The 20,084-nt window shown below is 27.3% G+C and overlaps 1 protein-coding gene across 1 annotated transcript in view; it reads left to right on the forward strand.

Annotated features, from left to right (window-relative positions):
• The first annotated feature begins 3,467 nt into the window (after positions 1-3,467).
• LOC103568568 (galactosylgalactosylxylosylprotein 3-beta-glucuronosyltransferase P) overlaps positions 3,468-20,084 on the forward strand; it is a 38,556-nt gene continuing 21,939 nt past the window's right edge. The window contains exon 1 of the mRNA XM_014440596.2: positions 3,468-3,646. The gene's annotated coding sequence lies outside the window, so the exon portion shown is untranslated. The remainder of the gene's footprint in view (positions 3,647-20,084) is intronic.

The following is a 20,084-nucleotide window of genomic DNA, read 5'->3' on the forward strand; positions in this document are numbered from 1 at the left end:
GTAATCGATTTAGATGGTTGAGGCGGCAATCGAAAGAGCATGTTGACCATTAACTTTTCTGAAAATTTCAGATCATTTGATCAAGTAGACTCGAAAATATTTGCAAATTACGAAAAAAATAAAATTTTTTTTTTAGTTTATTAGTGATTTCTCAGAAATGACTTGAACGATCGGCATCAAAATCTAATCAGCTCTAGAGCTCAATAAAATACGTCAATTTCCGTCTCAACCATCAAAATCGGTTAATTCGTTCGCCTAATATCGTTGGACAAAGAAATGGTGAAAAACGGGTTTTTCTAAATATCTTCGAAACGGCTGAACCAATCAATTTAAAATTTTAAGCAGCTCTAGAATTCAATGAAACGTCGCAATCTGACTTTCGTTAAGGCCAAATTTCTTAATGGCCACACTGTAAAAGCTGTGTCAGGTTGGCGCCTAAAATCAAACGTCACCCAAATCAAAACGCATAATATCAGTGAGTCGAAGAATATTCTATTAAATATTAACTATGTTTTTTTTCAAAATCTTTTTTTGTATTTAAATGTTACACCGGATATTAGCATTATAAGCAAAGTAAATTCGACAGATGTAACATTAATAGATTTAGAGAAATTTGTAATAAATTCGACACATGATTTGATTCTAAATATAGTATCGCTAAAAAACCAAAATTCACAGCTCGATAGTATGAATCTACACTATCAGTATGGCTTTATGATAATGACACAACGTAACAAACTTAAATTTTCGGGTGAAATTTTCCATAATTTGTTAAATTTTAATTTAATTGCTGTGTCAGTACTTATTTTATTTATAACATTTGTGATAATAATTTGCAATAACGGTAACGATTATGCTAATGGATTCTTGGATATTGTTCGACTATCATTAAGTGCTGGAATAGTAGCACCATTAGATAAATTATCGATACGTATCATTTTTCTGACGATAACGCTATTTGTGTTTGGTATAACTCCCGCTTTTCAAGGGCACATGACAGCACTGTCTACTAAACCAGAATACCGTTACCCCCAAAATCTAAAAGACTTACATAACTTTAAATTCCACGTGTACTATCACCAGCTAATTAAAAGTTTTATTACTGAGCAGCAATTGTGGCAAAGTTCTGATAAAAATTATTTACATGAGCATAAAAAATTTCCTTACACTTGTCATGAACAAGTTTTGAATGACAGTTTTAACGCATGTATTGGTTTTGTAGGTGTTCTCTTACCCGCGGCTAAGAAGTATAACTTGTATTTAGCACAAGAAATGATGTATAATCAATAAGCTTCTTATTTGATGCGTAAAAATTGGGTTTTAAAAAATAGAATTGATCAATTAGCGCTCAAATTTTCTGAACACGGCTTACTCGATTATTGGAACAAACGGGAATTCATTTATGCCTTTAAAAAAATGAAAGCCATCGAAGCACGGCAAAGATTATTCGGGGAATATGATCAAATCGAATTTGAAAATTTAATATTTGTTTATATTCTTATGGCCCTGAGTTTAATTTTGTGGGTTTTGATTTTTGTGGCTGAAATACTTATAGGCAAACGTAAATTATCACAACACAGAAAAAAAATAATAGAAACGTTAGAAAGAAAAATTGCTTTTGTCGGAAATCGGATGGTTTTAATAAAATAATTGATGTAGTAATTTTCATATACGTTTGATTAAGAGGACATTTAGATTTGAAACAAACAATGCTTCATTAAAAACCAGAGTGACTCAATTTGATAGCTTTGAACTTATTTAAAACGTAGATTGGAGTATCATGAATTTAAAGCATAACTAATACCTATTCAGACTTATAATAAGAAAACATAAGAATATAAAAAAATTTTTTTCATCGGTTTTGTACTCCTGGATTATAATCACGTCCATTCTCTAAAATTTGTCGTCCGCCTTTCTGGCTCTTAAATAAAAAAATTCGTATTTTGAAAAAAAATTTTTTTTAGTTTCATACTTCTATCTCCAACACTATATATTTATATCTGTTTATATATTATGATATCAAGGTTATAAAAATTGTGATTACAAATAATGAAACAAATTAATTAATCTTACCATTAAATTAAATTCGTAACTCATGAAATTACCAATTTTTTATGAATCAAAATATTTAAAAAAACCGTTCAATTTACTTTTTTTCAACACCGTTTTTTTCAACACCGGTAAAATTGTAACACCGTCACTGGTGTTATTTCAACGTTTTCTGGGTTGAATTTGACACCAATAACTTTAACACCGGGATAGTTTTTTTTCATAATGTAGGAGTATTCCCTATACCCACATAGGTATGGTTTCCATAAATCAGTGGAAGAAATCCCTTGATTTCTTCCCCGTGTGTAGTTACTACTCTGTTACTTTAATCACTGACATTTTGTTTTTTTTTTTCTAACTTGTAGTTAGAGAATTTGATTCTTTCTATCAAAAAAAAAAAAAAAAAAAAAAAAATTACCCTGATTAAGAAAAATGATTTCAAAGCCGATTCAAATTGTTTTAGATCATTTTAAATCATTTTTCTTAATCAGGGTAGTGAAAAAGCATCAAAAATTTAGAAAAACTAGTAATTACTATTATTAGAGCAATTTGTTGACAATTGTTTATTGGCTGAAACTGTGTGATAAATCAGCTCTCAAAATAATTATTCGATAAAATATTAGTCGAGTTTACTGAACATTTAAATTTACTATAAAACTGTTATTTAATTATGTACAAATTTGTCAATAAAATAAAGGATTGTGTGAAAAATAGCATAGTTAAAAATCTTTAAATATTCACGATTTCTATAAATATTCAAAATACCAAAAATTTCAAACGTCAAAGGTAAGTTATTTTCTGCAATAATTATTTTTCATCGTCTGATCAAAACTGAATCTATGATCCGTAACTACTGTCTGACGGTACAATCACTTTCTACTTACTCCCTAGTTTTTACTTTCTGTCCTACCACAGGCTACCTAATCTACTTGAAACACTATTTCTACTCAACAGAGTCCGCACTAAATTCAATCACAAAATAAATACCGATAACTCCGTATTCTACACAATCATCTAAATTCAAAATAAAATACCTCACCACCTAAACATTCCTTAACAATGAATTCAACTTCTGTACCTCTTCTACCCTCCACTGAACTAAAACTAATTTTCATAAAATAAAAAATCAATAAAATGAAAATAATCTTTTTCAAAAATAAAAAAAAATTCTTCCCAAATTCATGTACATGCTCATAGTTGCTTGAGGCGTCAATATCTTTTACCATGGAAAAAAAAATAATAAATAAATAAGTAAAGTAACATAAAATGAAATAAAAAAGTGAATACACTTATATATATATATTTAAAAAGGGATAGGTATATAATCATGCGCAGAGTGTGTGACTCTATAGCCGGGAAAGGAAGGTTATAAAGGCTGGCATGGTATCATGACAGCAGTTTTGGCCTAGCAGCCCGTAGTGTGACGCGCTTCTTGTCCTTATCATCCTACGAACTTAAATATACATATACCTTTATAAATATATATATATATAGATCAGTATACAGGTGCTTTTTATACAGCCTCATCTACATCACGCTGTTGCGCTCTCTCGTGTCATCCCCAGAAATTGGCCGACACCTCTCACTCATTACTATGGTAAGTACTGCAGTAGTACCAGCAGCGGTAGCAGCACATCACAACCACCCCCTGATAGTCAATGGCGCACGTTCGATAGTCCTCGCAGTGTTAGGAGCTTGCAGTTATACCCACCACCCCCGTCTACCCCTACTACTCGGTCTCTTTCTTCCACTACTACATCTACTCGTGTATTTTGACTGTATATAACTCCCTTACTTTGTGCTACCGTACGTCCTGAATCCTGACTAGGATATTGAAAGGAACGGGAAGTGATGGTAAGGGTGCACATTTGCAAATTCAACTGGCTTTGCACGCCGGTTACTAGTTACGTACTTTGTACGTTAAATCTTATATTAGTCTAGCGTAGTTGTACTTACGTTCTATTACTACTACTACTACAACTACTACTACTGCTATTATTATTATTACTATTCCTTACTTATGATTCTACGCCTTATTTACCACCCAATGTTGTTCACCCGAATGGACTAGACTCTCTGACTGATTAATGTTCATTTCGTGCGATAACCTCGAACGTCATTTCGTAGTCAGAGCGTTGTTCCCTACTGTAATTACTCGCCAAATATATTAAGTACTAAATTAGCCGTATATTTAATTTTTATATCTATATAATTTATTTATAAAATATATATATAATTTAATACACCGACTTCATTACTTGATAATTAAAATAAATAAAAAAGTATAAGCTCTGTGAATTTAACGTAAATTTATTCATCAGATAAATTTTTTTTCTTTTATTTCAACAATTCACAATGTCAATTTTTAAAAATATTTATTTTTCAAAGATCAATACTGTTTTTATAACATCATCTTGCTCTTCTTTTGTATACGAACAAGTTTTTTAAAAAAAATATATATTTTTAAAATACACATTGATAAAATATTTCAAGTTCGCAGTTTACTGAACAGAAAATATCGGTATAAAATTCCATAACTTTTTTCTTTATTTTAAGTTTTTTCGCTTCACTAAATTTTACGTCATTTTTACGTAACTTTTTTGAAATAAAACCTTAGTTTTAAACTTTTAATAAATTTTATTACAATAAAATAAATTAGCAACAAATAACTTCATTTTTTTCTAAAGCTCTTTAAAAAAAAATATATATATATATAACATTAATTAATTACTGTTTTATCTCTCAGAACAATACGATAGTTTACCCACTCGACCCACTTGCATACTTAATTTTTTTAAATTCACGAGCCGAAAAAAAGTACGAAATTAATGTATGGAATAAAAGTAAAATCGATCCTAATGAAATTTATTTGAAATACAATAATTTATTTAGCTAATAGTCAATATAAGATCTGATATTTGACTGTAATTTAATACCATTAATGTCAATCCTCAATATTCTACTGCCACGAGTGAATTAAATCCCCTTATATCGGCTTACGTTGATCAGCTTACGGATGACGTGACGCACTAAAACGCATTCTATCTTATCACGAGTTTTACTACTCTGTCGTAGAATAATAATGACTATAAAAATAATAAAGACATACGTCTTCTTACTGTCTACATACTTTTCTTTTAATTTTTTATTTTTACATCAACTCTTTCGTCTCAAGACTTACTCTAGCAGATGACTTTCAAAGACACTCGCACTTTTCAGTAGCAACCCTCTCGTGACTCTTTAGTTCGTTCCCTTGCGTTCAATAACATTTTATACTTGTATCTTCACAACTATCAAGAGTCTCTCAATATTTCTTCTATATATTATACACATTCGTTGAATATTTATTTTTTTATGACATTAAAATAAATAAGTCATTAAAATTTTAATTAATATTTTAACTTTTTTTTTAAGTTGTAAATGGTAATTTTTTTTAATCAGTATCACAATTAATTTTTGACAAATTTGACGTGTAATTACTGAATATAAATCAGTTAATTACGTTGAGTATGACAGGGTTTATCGGTGGATCGAGCACAGGAAATTAATTAAAAAATAATTATCGTAAATTGCGAAAATTTTAATATTTGATTATTTACTAATTTTTATTTTTGTTTATTATTTTGTAATAAAGATCTTCAATTTCGTTTTAAAAAAAAAATTAATCGCTATTTGACATACTTTTTTTTTAGTATTATTTAGTTTTTAATTTTACTTACTTAAAAAAAAAAAAAAAGAAAAAAAAAACTTGTGCTCTACTTATTTTTTTGTACATTACAAAAGTTTTTAAAAAAAGTTTAGAGTATTAATATCAATTTTTTTACTCTAAAATTTTTTTTCATTAAATTTTTTTTAATATCGAAATTCATCATGAAGACTTATTGTTATTATTTTTTTTTTTTTTCAAAGAAGTGAAGTGGAAAAATTTTTTTTCATTTTAAAAATAAGTTTTTCATTTACAATTTAGAAAAAAATATCAGGATGGTTCGGGCAAAGTTGGGTACTATGATTTTTTTTTTTTTTTTTTTTTTTTTTCAAAAAAATTTTTTAATTACTTTTATAATTATTTGACAAAGAATTTGCATCCCCAAATTATATTTCTTGCATACTGTCGCACGTAATTCATCGTTTATTAGACTAGATCAGAAATATGACGAAAAAAAATATATATATATATATTTATTTTAGAAGACCCATTTAGCCAAAAAATTTAAAAGTAAAATCTTTCAAATTTATATTAATTTTTAGTAAATATAATAAAAAATTAAAAAGGTAAACATATTCAAGATTAAAAAAAAATGTTTTCCTTAAAGTTCTCTTTCTGACCGGACCTCAGTATTTCCAAAGATTTTGTGTTTAAAATTTACTAAAATAAGTTTTTCTATCGAACGTTGATTTAATTTACCCTGTTGTTCATATGTGATTTGAAATAATAACTCGGTCCAATTCATCAACAAATTTTGCTGGATACGTAAATATTTGATTGTGACGTACATGATTGCCCGCATTAAAATAGTCACACATCCTCCACCAAATAAATATTTAAACCTCTCTACATCCCATATTTACGAACAACTTCAATAACGTTCTTTGATTAATCATTACTTTTTAAAAATATGTAACCGAAAACCCATTTATCAAGAGAAAATATTACTATTCAATGAATTTTAAATCACAAATAAAAATTACATAAATAAAATATTATTTTTTATTTTTACCCAGGTCTACATGAATTTTTAAAGAAAATAAATATGTAAGGTAAGATACTAAATTGACAGCTCCCTGCTATAGTATCTAGTCCCTCTATATATTTTATTCACAAAATTAATTTTAAAAAGATGATTAATTTTTTATTAGTCAGATGGATTTTTTTAAGTGAAGGCTATAAAATTACATTTTATAATTATCAATAATAATAATTTATTGTCATAAAATAAGCGCACGTAAAGAAAGGCGTAGTTGAATTTACCACAATTGGGGGTGCATATACTACACTGACTAGTAAAATATATAGGATGACTACACATTTAGTAATGACTACTAGCCTATTGTGATACACAAACTGTGGTAACATTTACTACTGTCGTTGGTTAAAACAACTCCTTGGTAAATGACAGCTGTGGTTCTTACTACTCCACATCATAGTTTATAATTTTTTATCCTCAATTTATTTTTCAAATATATATTAATCGATATTTATTATTTTCATGGTACTTAAAAAGCTTTAAAAATTTTAAAATTTATATCATATTGTTCGCACAAAGAGTTTTTAAATATATTAAAATGGATTTATAAGTAATAAATTCGAAATGTCACACGCACTAAATTTTTAAAGTAGATTTTTTTTTCTATACGTCATAATATTTATTTTTCATTTGGAATTATCTTTATGACAAATTAATTTTTATATTACTGACATAGTTTCATTGAGTATTTAATTTTCGTTTACATAAAATACAAGCACGTAATTTTAAAGGTTATAATTCCCACATTTAAAGATGTAGTAATTTTAACTACAATTGTGGAGCTAGTACAACCAAACAGTGGGGTAAAAAAGTTTAAGGTGGCGCTGTCGTTTTCGTTTGTCAGTCATTTTACTCCACATTAGAGTAGATTGTACAAATTATGTGATATTGCGTACTCCAAAAATAGTAATACCAACTAAATCTTATAAAATTGTGTGGTTAAAGAAGCCATAGGATGAGTTTTCCATACTACATTGAATAGTTACTGGGCCTACAAATTTTTACCCCAGTCGAATGGTAAATAGAACTACTACAGTAGAGATTAATCTTATACAGTGTCATTTATGCTACTTCATTTGTCGCTACGATTACCACAAAGTGTAGTTTAGTTATTACTAGTTTAGTGTGGTAAATTTAACTCCATCATTTTTTTACGTGCAGCAGATAAAATTAAGTTTATTGCGAAAAAAATTAGTTTGAACCATTTTTACTTTACATCTAGAGCAATTTTTTAGGACAGAGAACTAGATAATTTATTCTGAACCCTTAAAAAAATATATTGTATTATTTTAAATTATTCTCCATAATAAAAAATAATCAGATTATTTTTTTCCGTATTTAAAATGAAAGAAAAAAAAAAAAACAAAAATAATAAAGAAAAAAAATACAAAAAAATTTATAATGATCCGATAGACGTGCAATATTTGCGTTGTGCTCACATTCCATTCGATATTTCCCAAAGGATAAATGTTCAATATGGATAGCTGCGCTCGAGCCGCACGTATCCACATTCTCTGAGAATTATTAAAGATATATTTGCTGCATATAAATGCATTTATACATACACAAATATTATTTATATAAATTTATTTTTCATGACAACATGAACTCGATACGATACTCCAATTAATTTATTCAACAATAGAATATTCCAATTGAATTTATTCAATGATAAAAAAAAATCAAATTCCATTAAATTTCTGTTAATTTATTTAAAATAAAAAATTAAAAAGTTTATGATTTCTGCTGTCAGTTGCAAAAAGTTTTCCATTGTATTAAAAGTTCTAAACAATCAGACTTCCATTATTAAAACAAATTATTTTATGCAATGTGTGACATTTCTCAGTCAACAAAAGTACAATTGACGAAGTAGAACACCAGTGTTACGATTAATGACAAAGCCAGAACTTGTAGACTTTGCTCAAAATAATATAAGACTAAGAGAGAGAGAACGGAAGAGGAAGAGAAAGATGAAAAAACAATACAATAAGAAAGATAAGTTTGGTATGTCTCATGCACACTCATGTACTTATTGTATATATTAATAGACGAAAGCTCCCGAGTATCCTCTCTGTACTAAGAAGTAAGCAGTTTATACAATACGAGCAGTAATGGACGACCAAGTTGTAATATACATAAATCATAAATATAATTCTCCCAAATATATATATTTACTTAGTATAATTTTCTCTCTGCAAAGAGAATAATTAATAAACAATAAGTCAAGTTTATTTATAGCTTTGTGTAATTTAGCTTTCGTGAGAAAATTATAAAGTAAAAAGTTTGAAAAGAAAATAAAGGAAAAAAAAAAAATAAGTGATATAAATTGGCTCTTTGCTCACTCTCGGTCTTTAGATATTTTTTTATTTTTTTATAGTTTTATACTTTTCTACTCTAATTCGAAGAAACTTGGACAGTGATACAAGGCTAGAGGGTAGAGGATAAACCAGGGTAGAGACCAGGATAGTTAACAAGCAAAGTTTCGAAATGGTAGACGCGGATGGGGTATTGAGTTCGTATATAGCAGAAGTACCAAGATTGAACGTTGAATTGCACTTGTATGAAATAACTTTATATTTATTTATTTACTTTTTTTTTTTACTTTCATGTGGCAGGCTTACTGGCAAATAATTTAAAAAGTGTCAGTTTAATTTGTGCATTGGTAATTTACATATGTTTTAATACGGCTTATGGCCAATTTCTTCATGAAAAAGATTAACTAGAGCTTGTTGTCCGGCAGATAAACTTATTCCGGGTTTAACATTTCAACGCTTGTCTTCAACAGACCAATGGGTCACATACTATAGGGGTCCAATAGACCAAAATTTTTCGTATGTATCTGAAGAATTTCTACTACTTTAAAATGAAATAACGCCGATGTTAAATCGGTGTAAAAAAAATTCCACGTATAGAAATTAAAAAAAAATATATATATTACATATAAAAAATATAGAAATTAAGTGAATATTATCTGGAGGAAAGTTCAATTTTGCTATGTACTTATTTTTACGTAATTTATTTAAAAATTACAAAATTTTACGCGCGCCATTTGAATCACCAATAATTTAATTAATTAAAAAAAAACACTGTGATAACTCTAGTGATCGAGTAATTAAAAATATTCACAAAGTTAAATATTTTTAACACCGAAAAATATTTTAACACCGGGAAATTTGTTTTAACACCGCTTTCGGCGTTTAAATTTAACACCGAAAATTTTAACACCTATACCGCCTGGACTTACCCCGGTTTTTTTGACAGTGTAGGACAAAAATAATCAAGGATTGGTTCTTAAACTATTGTGAAAAAAAATAAATCTCCCGTTAACTCAAGTTAACTAACGGTTAACTTTAGTCGTAGGATAACTACGAGTGAAGAAATCGGCCATTAGTCGTTTAATAGTTTTTTTTAAATCATAAGTTAGTTAAAAAATTTAATGTTATATTTTAAAATTAAGCTAGACATTATTGATTTTTTAAAAATAGCGCTACAAACTTGGTTTTCAAGTGATAATTGATTAGTGAATTATAAAACTTATTTATAATTTATTTTGTTCGAAAATTCATACGAAAGACAAAATATCATTCGTGTATTTCTATAAATATATATTGTAATTTCTGTTAAATGAAATAATTATTTCATTTAATATCAGAAGATATTTTCCAGGTATCTAACTGACAAGTTTATTTTAATATGAATATTTTAAATTGACATTTACAGCTGAGAGCTTTTGTCATTTTTTATAATTTGAAACTTTAAATATTTAAAATTATTATCAATAAATAGATTAAATATTGGAATATGTCCATTCTAATTACCAATTTACAATTAGAAATATCATATAGAATAACTAAAATATAAATTTACCAACAAATAAAATATATAACAATTATTTATTATTTATAGCTGATATTTATCAATAAGAATTAATGATCCTCTTAATTCAGATGCAACTAAAATATTTTAATTAAACCACAAGATGAAATTCTCGGCGCATTAATCACTGAGGATTTTCGCCATACTTTCAACGACCTCACTGCAATAGTTCATACACTCTAAGGTCATTCAAAACAATTTTCAAGCTCTCTTATCATATATACTGTTGAGCCTGGGAAATTCCTTGGGTAACATTTGAACTTGTGGATGTTTCTCTTAATAATCTACCTCTTGCACATCCTATATACGCTCGTAATAAAGACACGGTTATCCGGCAGCCATACTAAGCATACTATTTTTTTTTTTTTTTATTTTTTTTTTTTCGTAGTTAAGAAAAAAAATTAAATATAATATAAAAAATATGAGACGAGTAAAGATATACAAAAAAAAAAAAAAAAATCATCAGATAATGCTTGTATATTTATTTCTACTTCTTTTGCCTGCAAATGCACATATGCATATATACATGTATATACATATGCATGAATATACATATATGTATACAGGTATATTGTACAAGTAGAGAATGTAAATGAATACGCAGACATTTCAGGAGGCGTCGAAGCATACATGTGAAAAATATTCCCTTGTCGACAAAATTCATTAAATAAAAATAGTGAGAGTTAAAATTGTCACTTTTTTTTTATTTTCTTTTTAATCTACAGACAGACATATATATAGACAAAGAGAATTCTATTTCACATCAGGTGAAGTAGACATTGGATGATGAGAATGTAATAAAAGGGAGTAACGAAATGTCAAAGGAGATAAGAGAAATAAAAATAAAAATGTTGGAGTTAAGAGATAGAAAAATTGTGCTTTCAAATTCAAGTCTATTATTATATAGTATCTAAATTTAATACTTTGGCGTTTTTTATGCACTTAAGGAAAGTAACGATTACTCTCAGCTTATTGGATTACTTTGTATAAGTCTTTGACTTATTTCTTTTACTTTTATATATATAACATTATCACTGTAATCTTGCAAATGTTTCGATGACTTCATCTTTACTTTCAAATGAAAAAGAAATAAACTTATAAATGTTATAAAGGAAGTAGGTACTTTGAAATATGAAATAAATCTATATATATATATATACAGACGAATAAATTGAGTAAAGAATTACGTCAATCCATTCTATATTGAGAACATACCACCTACATCCTTTTCAATACAACACGTATTTGCGAAGATATAAATGAAATGAATTGAGAAAAATAGCTGATACAGAAAAAAAACTATTATAAAAAAAAATAAAAAAAAACTAAAGAGTCTATACTTTTAATAGACATTGTTATTTGCATACGATTTTTTCTGCAAAATGTAAATTTCAATATACACAAATTTTCAAGAACTAGTTTTGTCAGGAAATTAAAAAAAAAAAATATCAAATAAATTGATAAAGAGTTGACTATTCGAGCACAGACGAAAATATTTATTGAAAAATTCCAATTATATACAAAATATTTCATTTTCACAAATATGAAATATACCAAAAGAATTTATAATTAAAATATTTTATCTGTGTTCACTCAAGTGTTGTTATTATATATATTCTTCGATACATTTTTTTATACACGGTAGAAACCGAATATTAAAAATTAATAAATCAATGTAAAAAGTGGAATCTGTTATTAATAATTAGTACTATTATGTACTTAATGCAAAGGAGTTTACTAATGTTTGTAGATTCCTAAAAACTACTATCAATTATTTCAAAAAGTAACTAAATATTATTACTTTTAGGTATAATACGTGACTTATTAGTGAAAGTTAATTAATTTATGGCATAATCTATTAAAAAGTGATGATTGGTAAAATTAAGAATTAGTATCTTAGATACTGAGTTTTCCAGCCGAAAATTGCAAAAGTTACAAACTTCTATTTTATAAATTCGATATTACTGATCAATCATTAACTTAAAATATCATTTATTCATTATTATAAATTGATTTACAATATGCATAAATCGAATAAGTGGTAAATAATAAAATGAAAAATTAGTATACTAGATATTGATTTTTTGCTCATAAAAATACCGAAAATTTTTAACTCTTATTTTATAAATTCTATCCCATTGACCAATAATTAATATAAAATGTTATTGATTCGTTATTATAAATTAATTTATTATATACAAATGTTGAATAAGTGGTAAATAATAAAATGAAAAACTCGTACACTAGATCTTTATATATATATGTACGTTTACTAATTTTTCGGTTCCTCATTTTTAAAATTTTTGTATGTTTATTTGAATAGTAATAACTGTAGATACCAATTTATCGATTCTTTTTCATATTAATTTTAATATACGAAGTTACAAATTTTGCTTTTTTATGTGTATCAAATTTTAATATAAATAATAGTTATTTTGCAATATATATAATGATCCTGGTTTGATATTAGTATCAAATATACTAATTTTAAGTCGAAAATAAACTTCAAACTATTAAAATTTTGAGCATCATCTTTTTCCGTGTATAATTGAGAAAAAAATCGATGCTATTTGTAAGAAACGAACGAATAATAAAAAAAAAAAATTAATAATTTTGAAATATTCATATTTGTGTGTCTCATTATAAATTTGCTAGTTGACGTTTATACAGTTCGACATTTTAATTCAATAAAAATGTCGTTATATCTCGGGAGCTTTCGGCCACGTGTCGTTTTTACTCCTTGCGGTTTCGCTGGATATTGCGCGTTCGCGTTATATATATACATAAATATATAGAAGAAGTGTATACAGCAACGAGCTCCTTTGCTTGCACATCGATTTTATACGAATGCCACCTCCTTACATCCTATCTTAACCAGACTTGTGTAGGTAGCTTTAGCTTGAGCTTTTATAGCTATCTATTTACCTATAGTTATCTTAACTATCCACTGAATAAGGAAGAAAACAAAAGATACAATGGGTGTAGCAATATATATATACAATATTACATCTACAATACAGAACCAATCGTTGGCGAATGCACATCGTGTTTTCAATGTTTCGTTAGGATTTGCTAGAACGTGACGTGAATTATAAAACCAAGGGATCTGACTACAACTATATGTATATATATGTATAAATATATATAGTTAATGCATTTTCTTTAGTAACAATGTAGCTAGTAGCTAGTAGCATTTTTTTTCCTCGTTTCTATGCTGCTGTTAGTGCAGATAATAGTCACGAAACTAGATACATTTTACGGCCACTGTGCAGGCTAGATTTAAGATAGTAAATATTAAAAGCACTCACATGATAACCGTGTCAATTTATTCTTATCTGCAGTTACTTGTTTTTCATCAAAAAAAAAAAAAAAAAAAAAAAAAAATATTAATTGTGGTTATAACGTATATGTGCTAATGCTGATATATTAATAATCAAAGAGTTTTGTTTGCGGACATGATAAATGATATTGATAATGATAATATAAATAGATTAATGGTCATTACTGAATGCATTATTAAAACAAATATTGATAAAAGTCAAACTAAACACTAACAAACTGTGAAATAAATATTTACAATTAATTATTTGAAATTTTTTTTTAAATTTATGTTCCCGGTATTGACGTTATACAGTTACATATTATGTTGACCGTTTGATGTTATGTATAACCTAGCTTTATAGTACGTTTAAACATTGTATTTAAAAGTCATTTGTAATGTACATGGAAAAAAATGGAGACAAAAAATTTACCAATTTCCTGAGGGCATTATTTTAAGTTTGATTGAGATTTTTAATTAATTAAATCATTAAAAATAAATTATAAGAAAAATACTATGTTCTTTAAACATGAATAAGTGAAATAAGCGAATATTCACTAACTTCAAGTGCCAATCAAACCACTTTTTGAAATTAGTGGCTCGGTTTGCACTTGCAATTAGTGAATATTCAATCATTTCCACTAATTCATGCTTAGAGAGTGAGAATCTTTTGATTTTAAGCTTAAATTTAAACCCACCATATTACTTTTAATAGAAAATAAATTGTTCTTATTTTAATGTCGTATTTACAAGTCGGTTGAATATTAAATTTAATAAAAATGCAATAAAAGTGTATAAGTAATCTTACATGTGTTATGATACGGACACAGTGAAAATATTCAGATAATTTTTTCTGAAGAATAATTTATCAATTTAAAATATATTTAAATTAAGTTTGAATGAAAAATTGCCAATAAGACATGAATAATAAATATTCTGTTAGCACATATCTGAAGTATAAGTTAATTTACTGCAGTAATGTTAAAAGTATCTACTTTAACACCTTTTTCTTTTTTACTGTAATATTTTATACAGTGCGGTAGTTTTGGGTTTACGTGCACAAATGTTTATCGTGTACTTTTATATCCCCTTTTTGTTACTCTCATGCAACGTATAGTGCATTCCTGGATCAACGGCTACAACCGTTTTTTATTACCGTACGTATCTAGCTGATACGGCTCTTGCAAATTACACCAATTCATTAATGTCTCATGTCAGGAAAAGTTTTTAAATTGTGCATTAATTTTTTCTACTATTATTTCTAACGACATTAACTACTACAACTCTCTTTATAAATTATTTATTTCTTTAAATAATTTTACCGACCTAATTTTATATTTATCAATAAACCTCCAGCGGTTCAATTAAAACCGTTGTTTGATATTGAAAAATTTCGATAAAAGAGGTAATGTAAATAAAATAGTATTAAACGAGAAAAAAAAACATTTTTGCTACAGATAAAGGGAAGTGTTTTTTTTTAAAAGCCTCAATTTTACATTTATAACCGAGTTTTTTTATACCTAAAAATGCAAATAACTTGAAAACTAATATCGGCAAGTCGACTTTTTTTATATGGACATCAAAGTTGTAAATACGTTTGAACGGTGATGTGCTATAAAAAGTTTGCAATATTGCGAAGCAAAAAATTGTTTTTTTATTGAGTGTTAAAAAAAAGTTCAAATTCATGTTTTCTCGATTTTTTTTTCTTTTGTACCTAAAACTACTAAATGAAATCCTTGATTACTTTTAACCTAATTGACATATATTTTTATTCCAATGGTACGTGTTTAAAATTTAATGATAATGTCTACTACTAGAAATCGTTAATGGTTACTATTGAGTATGATAATTTTTTGATATCACCTGCATTGAAACTGTTAGTTTCAATGTCTGTTTTTGCCAGTCGAAATAAACCAATTTCAGACCATTGCAATTGAACGGACAGAAACTGATCAGTTTTTTCCCTGGGGAAGAAACTCATTAGTTTCTACTCGCTAAATTAGTTTCGGATTTTAGTCAATCCCTGTCAGAATCGCATTTGTTTATTGCAAACCTTTAATTGTTTTTGTCATTATAATAAAAGACCATATTGACATTTGTGTTTAGAAATTCAAAAAATAATATTAGCTCTAATAAAAAAAATTGAAAGAATCGTTGACCCTGTTGGACAACCTCAAAACTTCCTGTTGTTTTTGAGCTCTTCGAGATCAAAAAACGATTGGATCGAAAAAAACATACAGCGTTCGCTGAAAAAAAGTAATTTTTGTCCAACGACATCTTTGAGACAAATCGACCGATTTGCACGTGCTCTGCGGCAATCAAAAGAATTTGCTGATACTTTGATGCAACAAAGACTTAAAACTTTTTTTTTAATTTTTATTTTTCGTATAACTTGTAAACTAATCGACCAATCGGCTCCAAAATCTAATCAGTTCTAAGTCTCGGTGAGCCAGAATAGCTTCCTAGGACCTCAAAACGTGGAAATTTGATGAAAACTCAATTTTCAAAAATCGGATCGCAACCAATAACTTCCCTTTCTTTTGAAAATTTTAATTTTCATAGCGGGAAGTTTAAAATTGTCAAATTAATAAGGAGTCATTGTTTTCTCGGTTAAACTACTTAAATTTGCATAGTTATAAGTTAGAATACAGCATTATTTTTTCAACTTGCTTGAGACATTAAAATTCTGAGTACCAACGCAAGTAGTATGAAAAATATACTTCGTGGCCCAGGATAAAACATAATTTCAGACTTTGAGTTATTTAAGCCTTCGCCTTCAGCTTGCGCAGTCAAGTTTATCCTCGCCTGAAATTATCTTGTTCATCCGTAGCTACGCAATACACTATTAAATTATTCAATATGATGCTGTTGGTAATAATTGCTGATAGTTATTATCAAAACTAAAAAAAAATCATTATTAACAATTAACATAATGTTAATCAATACTTATAATATTAGCCGACAATATTTACTACACTGTAAAAAATTGGGAGTAAATTCGGATTTTAGTTGAATCCGAATTCACTCCGTCATTCGGAGTAAATAAGGAGTTTAGTTTTTCAACAGTGATCTGGTTTTTATTCAAATCCACATTTACTCCGATTCAGAGTTTTAACAATAAAATAATCTCCTTTTAAGAAAGGATTTCACCTAGAGGGGCGTAAATAAATAAAGTAATCCGCTTCCCATTCAAAATAATTTTAGTGTTGCCACAAACTGATGATAACTACCATAATTTAAATTTTAACATATTTAAATAATGCTTATTATTATTGAAAGCAAGAAAAGTTTTATTTAAAAAAACAATAAATTATATTATTTAATGTTTGTATTTACTAGACGGTTTTATGAAACCATTATTTTTAATTAGTATATACTATTTACAAATAATAATACTAGCAGTATTAAATACCGCGCACATAATAATAGTAATAAGAATGAATTTATGTTTTGTGCAAGAAATTTTCCAAGTTATAAATTTCTCTCAGTTAAACTCCAGGATAAAAACTTGCGAATCATTGTTTTATATTTTTTTATTTTTTACTTTGTTAAAAAAATTTATTGAGCAATCTTTTAATTTTTTTATCGTTTGTAGATGAGAAAAAAAATGAATAAGTTTAATAATTGAAGTAAAATGAAGTACTTTTAAATATTATTTATTATCGAGATCGAGGTAATTTTGTAAGTAAGAACTAAATGTGCATAACAAAGGTTTCAGACCGGAAGGAAGAAATGTTGCTCTGTTGCACTGAGAACAATGAAACATTGACTAAAAAGAAGTGCATTTCATTGCAGTATTCTCACTGGTATATATATATATATACCAGTGAGTTGCATTTCATTGCATTCAGTTGAGTAGCTCGCGAGAATGCGGAAAGTACCACTTGTTTGGTTCAATTTTGACGATCTTCCTGTCAGTGGTATTTCCCATGTGAAATAGTCTATGGCTCTTCACAGCAATTCAACCAATAGCCTCCTTGTGGTGGTGCTACCAAGTTAAATAACCGTCAAAAACTCAAAATAATACTGAGCATTTGGATATCTATATTTCGAGTGACATCAAACCAAAAAAGAAAAAAATGCGGCTTAAAAGTTAAAAAAAAAACAAAGTAGACATTAAAAATAATACCATATAAAACAAAAAAGATTACTTCCACTTTTAAATTTTATGAAAATTATAAATGATTAGCAGAGTTTAAATGTCCATTCCAGTATTGTAATAAAATTACCTAAAAGTATTGTACCAGTAATCTTTATATTCAAGAAAAAAGAGGAATCGGTTAATTTTTTGATAATTTTTGGTTCGGTCAGCCATAAAGTAATTTTTGCTTAACTTTCATCCCGTGAAGGAATAAGTGAAAAAAAAATTCTTTTAGATTTTTTCGATAGACCTAATCCTACATAATAATAAAATATTGAATTAGGAGGTCCCAAATAAAATAGCATGTTATTGCCATGTTATAACTTGATTTCGATGTAAATATGACAAGTAAAAAGGTATAGAATTTTTATCGAGGAATATTATTATATATGAAGGGTAAGATGTAGTTGAATGATTGCTTTTCATTTCTCATCCGTTGACAAAGCTTTCATCATCGACCTTTCGATCTTCCCTACCTTACACTCTATCTCTCACAATCGTTCATCTACAGTATAGATTTTATAAAATGAATTTAGGTATGAGATTTTTTCCCTCCCTCTTTCTTTCTTTTTTTTTTTTTTTTTTTTTTTTTTGTCTCTAAAGAACTGTGAGAATAAACGAGAAGTGTCGAGAACAAGTGGTTTATTCTTTCCTGTATAGTCTTTCGATATTTTATGAGTTATATCTTTCTTTATATACATATTCACGAAGTAACAATTCAACACAGAATAATAATTTATACTATTCTCTGTTTTCGTGCTCTGCAAAACTTGATACTTTGCATATAAATTTATTTAAAGAAACTTATTTTATTTACTTATTATTATTATTATTAATAATAATAATAAAAATAATGATTTTCAGTATATTATAGTATTTCACTGTAAAAAATCGAAAGTGAATCTGAATTTTGTTTCAATCCGAATTCACTCCGTCACTTGGATTTCCGGAGTTTTTGAAAAAAATCACTCCGCATACTGGGTGAATAGGGATTTTTTTATAGGCAGAGTGATTTTAGTGACGTGGATTTTATTTCAATCCACATTTACTCCAGCCAGGAGCTTATAATTTTTAAAAATCATTTCGCGCGAAAATATGCTCTCTAAACATGAATAAGTGAAATAAGTGAATACTCACAAACCCTGAGTGGCAATCAAACCACTTTTTGAAATTGGTGGTTTGGTTTGCACTTAGAATTAGTGAATATTCACTTATTTTCACTAATTTATGTTTAGAGGATGGAAAGGGAGTTTGTAATTATTTCCGTACTCAATATAAATGTCAAAATATTAAAAACCTAAGCTCACTATAGTGAAAAAAAAATTTATTCAAATATCTGCGTGTTTGAATTCTCTTGAGTAAATATTTGTTTAATCATAGTAAAAATATACTCCAACCGAGTATTTTCTGATTTAAGAATTTGTACACTGATGTTGAAAAAATATTCTTGGTTGGAGTAAATTTTTACTAAGATTAAACAAATAATTTTCTCAAGAGGATACAAACACTTAGATACTTGAATACAGTACTTTTTCTTTCAGTGTATGTATTAGTAATTTTTTTTTATAATTAATATTTTCCAAGACTTCCCTTTGGAGTGAAATTTACTCCGAGGGAGTCACATAAATAAAAAAATCATCCATCCCACGATAACTTTCCATTTGAAGTGAATTTCACTCCGAAGGGAAGTGGATAAATAAAAAGTCATCCGCGTTCACTCCGTATTCACTCTACGTTCACTCCGCAAATTTTTTACAGTGTTGTTTTATGACTGAAATTTATAAAAATTCTTTGATAAAAAAAAAATAATTTTATTTATTCAAACCAAATCCATATAAAATAAGTTCCAAAGGAATAATTTATTACTATTATTATGATTATTATTATTATAAATAAATTTTATTTCATTTGAATTGAGTCTCTGAAAAAAAATTTTCTCTTTGAATTTTAATAT

This window comes from Microplitis demolitor, chromosome 3 (genome assembly GCF_026212275.2).
Source record: "Microplitis demolitor isolate Queensland-Clemson2020A chromosome 3, iyMicDemo2.1a, whole genome shotgun sequence".
In the NCBI taxonomy this organism is placed as follows: domain Eukaryota; kingdom Metazoa; phylum Arthropoda; class Insecta; order Hymenoptera; family Braconidae; genus Microplitis; species Microplitis demolitor.